Below are 9,070 nucleotides of genomic sequence, written 5' to 3'. Positions count from 1 at the left end.
CTCAAAGCGCACCCTTTCTGCTTTCTAAAAAAATTTGGTCACATTTTATTTAAATTTGGGGTAAACATTTAAACAACCTCCAGAATGATCAGTTGTTGCAATTTGCAATCTTCGGTGCAGCACTTTCTTTCTACCCCTTTTGACTGGTTTGTCGCCTTTCTCTATAGCTTTCCCCCATGACTTAAAAAATCAAACCTAAGGCACCCTTAGTCCCCATGACTTAAAAAAAAAAATCAAACCTAATTATTGTTTGTATTTAAAGGTGTTTTGCAAGCAGTAATATTTTCCCAATTTCAGGTGGGGTCTGGAAACATTTTACTGTGTTGATAAGATGTGGAGTGAGTTCACATGTCCATAGATAAAAGACCTTCATTAATCATCAAACCACAGGATTTTTTTGACCTAGATTTTTTGGACTGTGTCTTATGACAGGTAAAATAATTGAATCCAGGGCCTCCCACATGCTAGGCAAGTACTCTACCACTGAGTCACATCCCCAGCCCCAAATAATTATTTACTTTGCAATTTTGTGAGTCTTAAAGTAAATATTCACAGGCAAATATTTACCAAATATTTGCCTGGATGCTTTATGTGTTATCTCATTTAATCCTGGCTTGATCCTTGTACTAATGGTCACTCTGATTTTACAGATGCCGAAACCAAGGAGCAAATGAACGGGTAATGGGCCCCCAAGTTTCTCATAGAACTTGAATTGCAGTCAGAACTCAGATCTCAGGATTTTGAGGCCCACAGAGGAGTATGGGTCCTTCTTAGCAAATGCCCCAAGACCTGGGGTTTGCATATTTGTGCTTTTCTCATATCTTGAATCAAATGGAATTTGGCTTTGTAAACAATGCTATGCTGGGCCTGTTTTCTGAGCAGCCAGGACAGGAAGAAGACTTCCTATCTCATCCCACGGCTATAAGAGTACTTTTGGCATGGTTCAGAATTTTTGTCCTTGAAACAGGTAATGCTGCTTTATACTTCACTTGATTTCCATAGCTAACCAACATAGATATTTCTAGATGATCAAAAATTAAGACCAGGATCTTCTAAGAACTAACCTGTGACCTTGTAGATATGAAGATATGAATCTCCACTGAGGCATCTTCCCTGCCTCTTGGGATTACCAATGCTGCTAAATGGTGAAGGGACTTCTTAGGAGACAGCTCAAAGTCAGAATGAGCAAGCTTTTAACTCAAAATTATTTCTTTGGGCCCGGTTCTCATAGCCGTAGCAAGGATTCAATGTAACCCAAACCAGTTTTCACCAGGATAATGAAGTCTGTGGGTTGTGTATGAGGGAAGATGACTCTTTTGATGCCCAGAGATAAAACTGGTTATCTTCAAGACCCAAGTGTCCCTGAGGCACAGGCAAGGAATCACATGAAGATGGCATAGTGTCTTGGTGACAGAAATACTCAGAGGAGAGTATGAATGGTGCCCAATTTCCTACACCAGATCCTAGGAATCAAAGGTGGACCTGTCAGGTGGACCTGGATTTCTGTAGCCCTGAATCAATCTCATCTCAGAAATAGGACAGGTGGGAACAACTGGTCCCCCTGAAGAAAATGTCCCCAAGAATATACTACTTTTATTTCTATTTTACAGTTCATACAATGACACACAGAACATACCTTTCCCTTTCATTCTGAAAGATTTGCAAAATCACAAGTTATATCTGGGCTGGAGGTATAGCTCAGAGGTGTAGCATTTGCCTGTCTTATACAAGGCCCTGGGTTCAACTCCCAGGACTGCAAAAACAAAAAAGTTGTGATCACTGAAAATATTCCATATTAAAAATAATTTTTATATAACTGTATTAAACTGAGTGATGGTTGAAAAGTTATACTTTGTAGATACCTAAAATACTGTATTTTAGGGGCTGTGGCTCAGTGGTAGAGTGCTCACCTAGCACGTGCGAGACCCTGGGTTCAATCCTCAGCACCATATAAAAAAATAAATAAAATAAAGGCATTGTGTCCAACTACAACTAAAAAAAATAAGTATTAAAAATATTGTTTTTATAGTTTTTTAAAAGAATTTAAAAATTTTTAAATTTGCATTTTATCACTTAGGAACCATTTATAATACAAACAATGGAGAGAAACTCAGTGTTTACAACATAAAATTGTTAAAGCAATTATGGCATGGTCTTACAATAAAATTCTATGCAGCCATTAAAAATATTTAGATATTAGAATAAAAGATGTCTGTAATATAAGCTCAAAAACAAACAAATATATTTGCATTTTATTTTTAATACTTCGGAGGCTCTGAATTTGGGGGTGCTGTCACATATATCTTTGTAAGCTGCTGAAAAGCTTGAATTTATGGGATCTAATGGACAAAATGGCCCCAACAGCAAGGGATGTCTCCACCCACTGGCTGTGCTTAGGCCAAATCATCCAAGTATTATATTGAAAAGATCAAACACATGACTTATATAAGTATGTAATCAATATGTAACACAGATTAATATAACTTGTTTGGAAGGGAACAAGCAGGATGGTAAAGCTGGTTCAAAGAAGTATCTGAGAGTTAGAGATAATCAACGAAAGAATATCTTGGAAGAGATTTGCTAAATTATTCACAAACTAATCAGCATCGTACAGGACAATAAACTATAACCTCAGGTGTTACCTTTCCTATTGGACAGAAATCTCTACAGAGCCCAAAGGAAAATACTTGCAATTTATCAGTCTTCCACAAGTTAAGGAGTAACTTTGCAGAGCCTGGCCCTAATCAACTGGAAACAGTAAGGCAAAGAAAGAGATAGCCCCTTAAAGAATCAGATAATTGTTAAACTTCAATTTAAATCAAATTAAAGCAAGCTTGTAATTCTGACCACCTGGGGCTGTCTCTCCCCAAACCATGGGAATAGAAGATAGCACTCCAGCTACGCAGTTTTGTAGCACAAAAAGTTGCAAAAGGGAGTGTCTTGAGAATTTACAGATAAAAGGATTTTGACAAGTGTAATACAAAGGCAGGTAGTAGCTTAATAGTGTAAATAGTTCAGCACTTAGGGAGTAAATTTAGATCCCAACATCAGAATTTATGTGGTGTCACTAAGGTTTCAGAGAGGGTTGTTATCTGGTCGGGGGAAACTAGGCATGGGTGAGTTCAAGGCACCGGCAGGCATTCCAAGCAAGTTTAGAAATCACAGTAATTTATAGTAAAGCAGAAATTAACTTTTCATGCCTTTGTGATGAGATGGCTTCCAATCTTAAGAGGGAATCAGGCTGGGTTTATCAATAATCCTGGGCAGGTCTGCTAGCTATGTCCCCAGATGACACTCAAAGAATGCCACCACTCTTTAGCCTTATCCTCAAGTTTTGAATAAATCTTAACCATGGAAAGGGGAAGAAAAGGGCTTTTCTAGGTTAATTCTTTGCTGGGGTTGGAGCTGAACCTCTGGGTACTCTGGGAAGGTCAACAGTTATGTTCCCTTCAGATGGACATCTTTCAATCTTTTTATAATATTAATTTAGCAGGGTCAGGAAAAAACTTGAAGTTGATCCTTTGTATATGCAGATTCTATTTCTTTGGATTTAACCAAATGCAGATCAAAAATATTTTTAAAAAATCGTGAATATGCTGATTTTTTTCTTGTCATTATTCCTTGAGCAATATAACATGACAACTGTTTACCTAACATTTCCATTGCATCAGGTATTATAAATAATTTAGAGATGATTTAAAATATATGGAAGATGTGTGTAGGTTATATGCAAATGATACAGTGGGCTCTCAGTGATGAGTTCTGCTTCCTCAAATGTTGAAGTATAACACCAGAGAAGCACGCTGAGACAAGCATATAAAGCAGATTTTATTTAAAAGGTGGTAATAGAGAGGAGGGAGAAGGGGGCCATAGCTGGTATCCTGGTATCCCAAGAAGTGAGAGTGTTGTGCCCCTTTCATACATTTTAGATTTTCTTTGTTCTCCTGCTTTCTTTCTCCTTATCTCTTTCCTTCCTACATACCGTGACTGTGACTAGGTCCAGGAGATGCCGGTGGGGTGCCAAAAGGTGAGAAGCAGATGGTGGGGGGAGGGCCAAATAGAGTGATCCAGCCAGGAATAGCCCAGGAGGCATTAATAACTTTTACAATTCCCTATGGGGAGGGACAATTCCTAGGACAGGTTACCTTAGCAACAGGTTGCATCAGGAGCAGGTTATCTTGGTGGAGGAAGGGCTCTGGAGGTATTAACATTTCAGTCTCCCAAGGGCAGTCTCCAACTTCCTGGACCCAAACTGGCCTTCACTTTCTCCATAGACCCTATTACTTACCTGTCTATTCTTTTTTTAAAGAGTTTATAGTTCTAATTCTGGTGGTGGCATATTTGCTTCACAAACACCACCCCATTTTAAGCAGGTTATTTAAAACATTCAGAAGATTTGGTTTCTTCCCCCCGAGTGGGGAAGGGTCCTCAAATCAATCCTCTGAGAATACTGATAGAGGACTGTAAACAGAAACAAATTCCTTTACTCATTAACTTCCATGGTCACTATGGAGTCAGTACTCTAAAAATACTCAGCAAAATGTTTCACTTTTTTTTTTGTGTGTGTGTGTACGTGGTTATTATTTGTTTCTTAATGTTTCCTTTGGGGAGTATCCAAATCAAATAAGCTACTGGGAAGCATAGCAAAGAGTTTTAATTTTAGATGATACCTTATTTTTTGTTGGTAAGCAGTATGACGGAATGAATTATCAGGTTTCTGCATTTCAGCAGATGACCTGTAGATTTCAGCCTTGCTGTATGTGTGTGTGTGTGGCCAAATGTCCAGAATCAGCAAAGATGCAGAGACAGAAAGCAGATTAGCAGTTGTCCGGAGTTGGGGAAGTGACTGCTAAGGTGTATGGTGTTTCTTTTTGAGATAATGAAGATATTCTGGAATTAGAAGTGATGGCAGCACAACTTTGAGAACATTTTAAGTACACTGAATCATACACTTTTAAACAGTGAATGTTATGGTATGTGAATTAGATAGCAATTAAATAAAAAAAAAGAATACTCCACAGAAAAGTCAGTATAAGAGTTTTTTTTTTGTTTTGTTTTAAATTCCCTAAGAGGACACTGTCTGCTTTGTTGCAAGTGTGGGAATCAATGCACATTTTGCCAGCTGTGTGAGAAGAATGGTTCTGGAGACCTGTGCTGACATAGCTGTGGCTTATTTCCATGATGCTGCAGGGCTCCCTACCTTCCCATGGTTTAAACCATAGTTCAGCTGGGGCTGGGCCTTTTATGATATGTTTCAGTGGACTCAGGCTCCAAGAACTGAGAGGGTCCTCTTCCTTCTGTTAGGTAGTAGTTAGTAAATAAGCAGAGAAATGATTGGTGAGGTCACTATTTGTTTGTTTTTTAGTTGTCTTTAGAGTCTTCTTTAAACTACTTCCAAAGAAGATGAGCAAATAACTTGTAGCAAATAACTTGTAGAAAAACATCAGGCACACGAACCTTGAGAATAAGTAAATAGAAACAAATGGGAAACACATCAAGTCAGAAAGATTAATGGGACTAACTTTTGACAGGGTTCGCTGAGGTCAGGATAAGGCTAGGAGTTATGGCCTAAGAGTTTCCTTATATTTCAGAAGGGAGGTTTCTTTGCTAATGCAAGCATGCTGATCTGCCATTGACTCAAGTGCCCACGTTAACAAAGGATTAACTTGTGGATGAAGCCTCCCTGAATTGGATGGTCACCATGACAGTTCTGCAAAGGACCAATTAAGGTAAAAAACTTCCTCTGCCTGATGTGAAGGAGGAGTTGGACACCTGAATGGCAAAGAATGCAGAAGGTGGGGCCCAGTTCTTCAGGCAAATATTAAAGAGTAATGAATTTGAAAACAGCACCGTTTCCTTTGTTGTTCTCTGTTGGAAGATGACCCACTCTCTCTCCTGAGAGTGCTCTTTAATTGGGCCTCACTTTGATTTTACTTATAATAAAATTCTCTTGAATGGCTTTTGGTGTCTGACTTTGAATTTTCTTTTGTTGGGACACAAGAACGAAGGCTTGGAGCTTCATCTCCCTGCTCTCCTGTGACACTTGTACTTCTCACATAATGTGAGTCTAAATGGTCAAAATTCATTTTGAAATGTCTGCTTACATTCATCCAGGGCTTTAGTATTTTATACTGCATGAGACCTAAATCTTCCATTTGGAAATTTCCATAATGTTTCTGGCATTGTGAGGAAGTAATTTTCTGGAGGATGTAACCATGAGGAAAATTTACCTCTAATTATTATTGTCTCTATCATTTCCTGAGAGCTCACCAAGCACCTGACAAATGCTTTTTATTCTTCATCTATGAATCCTCACAAAAACCCACAAGGTAGATTTTATTAACTCTTTGTAACCCAAACAAAACCTGTTCATATTATACACTTTTAAATAGTGAATGTTATGGTATTTGAATTAGATAGCAATTAAAAAAAAAGAATGCTCCACAGAAAAGTCAGTATAAGAGTTTTTTTTTTTTTTTTAAATTCCCTAAGAGGGCAGATCCCTTAAGATCTGAACAAACCTGGTTTATCCCATCCATTATTTAGAGCTCCTTACCCTGAGTGACTGGCCATGCTATACTTCAGGAAGTCAACAGCCTTCCCAGAGATTCTGGTAACTTCCCAAAGGATCTGATTCTTGGGCTCCCTGTGGAAAATTGCTCATGACATTCTCATATTTTCTTCTATCTCGGGGCACCCTTCTCCTCCAGGGTCTCTTGTGTTTTATGTGGAACCAGGTGTGAAACTCCACCCTCTCCCAGATCCTCCAAAAGCCACTAGTACAAAACATTGTGATTGCTGTGCACTCTCCTGGAGTTTTGTTTTGTTTGGTGTCATACTAATGAACATAACTATAGAATAACAAAGTGTCATTTGGGAATTATCATGGTTGACTTTACCTTGTCATCTTAGTGGCCCTTATCTATTTTTACTTTTTTCATCCCTCTTCCTCACCACGTGTCACCCCAGATGGGGGTACCTCAGGAACTCAAAATTCTTCTCCCACAGTTACTGGAGTCCTAGGACAGAGGCCTGACTTTGGGGATTCAATGAATCAGGTCTGGCTACTCACTTCAAAAATCATAGAGAAAAGATAGTTGGGAAAAGCATCAAATGAATTTTAACCAGTGCAGCTACTACATCCAAGGGGACCAACTTTGTCTTTGAGGAGCTGACAATGACTCTGAGTTTTTTTTTTTTTCTCTGTGTGTTTGTGGTGCTAGGAGTCGAACCCAGGGCCTTGGGCAGGTGAGGCAGGTACTCAGCCAACTGAGCTGTATCCCCAGCCCCTAAACTTGAGGTTTTATAGAAAGGGAAATGAGGACATGTGTTGGGTGTTTGCATAGCTAGAGGCTTTGCACAATTTCCAAAGCAGGTGCTTTTGTTCAGGGAGAGGTGTGATCTGGTTCATTGTTATTTTGGGATTGATGAGGTGGGGATTTGCCAGTGATAAGAGAGTTGCCATGTGTGTGTCTGTGTGTCTGCACCTGGGAGGGGTGTTGTTGGTTTTGACTCATTGAGCAAAGGAGACAGAAGAAAAATGGAGGCATCTGCCAAGTCTTTAATCCTGCCATTAGCTACATAAGACATTTCTAGGCAAAAGCAGAATCTAAGTCCTTGCTACATTTCCTTGTCTTTTGTCCATTCCTCAATCTTGAGGGAGTGAGGGTGTCAGTGTTACTGTTGGGATATCCAGTTGAAGTCCAGGTCTTTGGTGTCCCCAACAAAGAATTGAGTGACACACAGAAGTAACAGGTAGAGGACAGATTTACTGAAGGTGAAGATAGCACTACCTTCAGTAGGACAGAATGGGGAGAGAGAGAGACAAAGAGAAGGGAGAGGGAGAGGGAGAGGGAGGGAAGGAGAGATAGAGCCTCAAGGCCTCAATGTCTGGAAATTAGGGTCTTATATCCTGAACTGTGGGGTATTCTTTTTCCCAATGGACCAGATTGAAGACATTACACCATTTTCTCCCAACTTATGATACTTTATTAGAATATTTTCTAATTCTGCTCCCCAAATGGTTACTTTAGAAAACCTAATTAGAATACTACCCACTTTTCCCCCATTGGTCATTTTAAAATTTGAACTTGTGGCGGGAGTTGTCATGGTGATAAGTCCTCTGTGGTGGTCCTTGTCATGGTAATGGGACTTATTATAAACAGGGACAGGACTTGTCTCCTTGTCTTGTCCTCCGGTGGCTTCTTTCTAATACTCTGTCTCCATCTTGGTGTCTCTGAACTCCTACCTAACATCAGCCCAATCTGGCTTTGTGTTACTTAGCCTGGGGCTCAACTGGTCTTTAAACAATGGTTGAAGCATATAAGTTAAAGAGTCAGGTGTTTAAGCCTAAATATAGAAGGACCATTATAAATTATAAATCAGAATACAAAAGTGAGTCAAAGTCAGAAAATATCCAAATAAATAATTCATGTAAGGGGTTCTCTGTCTTTTAAAATAGCTCTGTGAATATGTTTTAGTAAAAAAGGATGCATTTGAAATCTGAAAAAAAGTCATTTTCTTGTATTTATCTAAATGGAATGCTTTTGTCTAAGCTAAAGGTTCTATCTTCTGTGTGAAGGTGCTTGTGGAAGGGCTTTAGTGTCAGGGAGTCATGAGCAAGAACCCCTTCTCCATAACTTCTCAGCTTACTTTGGGCAGGGCTGACACAAGCGCACATCTCAAGTAACATTTAAAAGGGCCACTGTTTTTTTTTCTTTTAATTGTTCATGTGTGACTCTTCTTTGATGTTTCTTTTACACTCATATCAGTTCATTTGTCTGTGGTTATACTTTCCTGCTAAGTGTCCAAGACCAAGTAGATGACCCTTATTTTGGCCAAACATTAACCTCTTCCTACTGTGAAGACCAACTAAATTTCCTCAGTATTTTCCCTCTTCAATGGTACTATTTGTTGAGATGGGTCGGGGTCTTGCTGGTCATCCAGCTTCCCTTGGAAGCATCAGGGACATTCCCTTCCTCGATAACCTTCCTTTTTGCAGAATATGTAATGACTGGCTCTTAATCTCTAGGGTCTTCCCAGTCTCCCTGATTAGGCATTTGGGTGATTC

General features: G+C 39.3%; 1 long non-coding RNA gene across 1 annotated transcript; it reads left to right on the top strand.

Moving 5' to 3' along the window:
* Positions 1-670: 670 nt before the first annotated feature.
* On the top strand, positions 671-5,959 carry LOC124109453 (uncharacterized). The gene is made up of 2 exons (XR_006856950.2): positions 671-967; positions 5,592-5,959. It is a non-coding gene; the product is annotated as an uncharacterized LOC124109453 (long non-coding RNA).
* Positions 5,960-9,070: the final 3,111 nt, after the last annotated feature.

Source organism: Marmota monax, unplaced genomic scaffold (assembly GCF_021218885.2).
Source record: "Marmota monax isolate L192 unplaced genomic scaffold, Marmota_monax_Labrador192_F-V1.1 WCK01_AAM20220418_F8-fsc00196, whole genome shotgun sequence".
In the NCBI taxonomy this organism is placed as follows: Eukaryota; Metazoa; Chordata; class Mammalia; order Rodentia; family Sciuridae; genus Marmota; species Marmota monax.
Note: the sequence above shows the minus strand (reverse complement) of the source record. Positions and strands in the feature narration are given on the sequence as shown.